Raw genomic sequence first — 3,051 nt, 5'->3', positions numbered from 1 at the left:
AATAAAATGTATTATTATTATTATTATTTTTACTGGTCATTAAGCATGAATTCAGACTGCTAGGACACTGCATAGCTTCAGGTTCCTGATACAATAACATTAGATGTGGCTTGCTTTCCTCTCTCATGTGCATACAAGATTTATTAAATCAAATAAAAAATAAAAAATAATTCCCTGTGGTTAACTTTTCCACAGAAACATACACTTAGGTTTTTCCCATAAACTGACAATTAACAACACAATTAACAATTAACCCTGGCATCACCTAATTATACCTGTGAGTGACCTAATTCCCATTCCATAAACTCTTTACAGTTATTTCTCCAACATGACAGTCCAAAGTCTAAATTTCATTATCTCAAAATGATATAGAAAAATCATTTAAATACAAACCATCTTGTTTTTACTATGACTTTTTGAATAAATATGAATCAACTAATTATGGCTCAAACAACAAGCTTTGCCTGTAATTGAGTATTTTTACATTGTGGTATTTCCTCTTATTAAGTAACCGATCTAAGGACAATTTCCAATGCTTGGTAACACCAGCTGACCCAAATTACTGTAGTACAAATAAAAGATCCTTTGAAAGGTGGTAAAAGGACTTGGCGTGAAGACATTAAGCTGGGCTGCTTTTATTGCTGCAAGATGCTGCACTGTTGACATTCAGCCAAGGAAGCAAGTAAGTTATGTGGATAGGTCTCTAAATTTGCACTTGCAGTTGGTGATGTACGGGGCTATTTGCTTCCACAATACTCTGTGTTCATGCCAAAAGTTCATTTGCATAATTTCCTTAATGAATAACATGAAAAATGTACATCTTAGCGCTGGTAACTGAATTATAGTTTAAAAAATAAGTCATGTTAGCGAATTAGGATTAACCCTCGTGTTGTCCTTGGGTCACATCTGAACCATTTTTAAAAGATTTTCAGAAATATGGGTTTCTTACAAAACATTTGCCCAAAAGTAATATTGATGCATAGAGGGCAGGTGAAATTATAATTACTTTACTTGAATTTTGGGTGTTTAATTCTATCTATATCCACCTGCACCACAAAAAATACACAGACCGTGTTCCTGTGTTCCAGCCAATAACCAACATGAAGAATTTGGGGGTTGGGGGGGGGGTTAGTGTGCGGAAGCACAGAAGGGAGGGGGAGGGGACGGGATGAGGGAGAGGCAACTTAGTTTCGTTTTGTTTGAAATTACTTCTAACGTAAAGAAGTTATTTATCCTAACAGAAGGGTTGAAGGACAGACTCCTTGCTCACAATGGCTCCCCGGAGACTTCCACGACATTTGGACCAATGTGAAACCGATATAACTTAAATGTATTATATTAAAAAATACATGGTTGTCAATTATCAATAAAGTGCATGCTGGGGCGATGACCCTGAACAGGCTTTTGTAGGAATGAAAAATTTACAAATATTGGAAGACATTTTGAAAATAAGCCTTTATATAAGATTAAATGTATCTTGTAATGTTGTTATGTTGCCTGTAATTAGATGTGGTTGTCTGATATAATATTTTAACGGCCATGTGTAGTGAGATCTGGATTTTGTCTTCCATCGTTAAAAGAAGATGGCGTATGATGAGCTACGGGAACATGAAGCTCGCTCTACATGCAAGGTGACATAAAAACAACGCAACAGTTTAACAGCAAACTATTCCAGAGAAAAAGAAGCGATAATCCCGCCTCGGACCCCCTTCCGTAAAGTCGTTTGAGCAGCTGATGAGCTCTTGAGATGATTGGGGTTGTTGTGAAAAGCACTTGTGCGACACTAAGAAGAAAAACCTCCTGTTGCTCCGCAACAGAGGTGGAAATGCCTTCAACTGATTTTGTATTTTTATGTCATGAGGGGCAGAGTGCAACAGCAGGTATTAATAAATACCACTGCGGTGAAACAAGTGAATGAGCACTCTCGTACTGATTGCACCGGCTCATAAGAGTCATACATTTTCTGATTTTCTTTGTAATAATGCAAATTAGTTATGTGCCACTGTAAGAGGGGGCAAACACAGAAATTATAAAGTCAAGATAAAGTTGTACATGGAGCGGTATTGTGTTATATTTTCATCTGTCAATACACTTTTTAATCAATGAACCCCTCAAATAAAACACTACACACTAAACTCAATGGACTGCTAATGCTGATCAGCAAGCAGCGATGTGGTAAGTTTCTGGGCTAAATTGTATTAAAAAAAGTGGAAGATTACAGACGTTTGGGCCTATGGCAATATTTTAAAGCGAGTCAGGTATTTACCACATGGGGAAAAAAGTAGTCATTTAAATCATTTAAATTCTAAAACTCCATAGTTTCAATGGTCAATCATCGAATCGATGCCTTCTAGTGGTTGAGTTGTCCTCCAGCGCCCAAATGAAACAAGCAATCAGCCAGTCAAACTAATGAGTCAGTCACTGAATACGTTAATATGCACATTATCATCCCACATTATATTCCTAATTTGACAATATTCCAAATATGTTTCAAGTCACGTAAACAGCATATTCCATGTAGATGTTATGAAAACCGGCATTTTTCCGAATAGAGCTTTTCCCGATGAAGACGTGTGGCAGAGGCCGGTATTATTGTATCCTGATACAACTATAAGAATGGCAACCCCCCCCGTCCACTCATACAATAATAATATATGGACTGTCCTCACACGAACCACATACCATGGAGTGTTCCCCTCCCACACTACACATATGTATATAACGTTATTATATTGTTAAATCTAATCTGCCATTATTTATCTGTATTATAAACCCGCTAATACATATATAATCCTTTTAAACATCCTGGATATTCTATAATCTGTGCATAGACCTCCATATTTATATTTATACACACATTTTATAGTCCCTTACAATTACTTACTTTTTTTGGTATACTATACTGTATACTCTGTATAATCTGTATAATCTGTCATAGAGCTCCCATATTTATATTTGTACACAACATCTTAAAGTTCCTTACTATTACATTCGGTTATACATAAAATTATATACAATATTTATACCCTGTATAGCAATTCTGGATAGATG

At 36.0% G+C, this 3,051-nt stretch overlaps 1 protein-coding gene across 1 annotated transcript in view; it reads right to left on the bottom strand.

Annotated features, from left to right (window-relative positions):
- Window positions 1-3,051, bottom strand: part of grin2da (glutamate receptor, ionotropic, N-methyl D-aspartate 2D, a) — a 254,730-nt gene that overhangs the window by 42,736 nt on the left and 208,943 nt on the right. The gene's annotated exons all lie outside the window — the stretch shown is intronic.

Source organism: Etheostoma spectabile, chromosome 14 (assembly GCF_008692095.1).
Source record: "Etheostoma spectabile isolate EspeVRDwgs_2016 chromosome 14, UIUC_Espe_1.0, whole genome shotgun sequence".
NCBI classification, from domain to species: domain Eukaryota; kingdom Metazoa; phylum Chordata; class Actinopteri; order Perciformes; family Percidae; genus Etheostoma; species Etheostoma spectabile.
The sequence above is the reverse complement of the archived record's forward strand: the minus strand, read 5'-3'. Positions and strand labels throughout refer to the sequence as shown.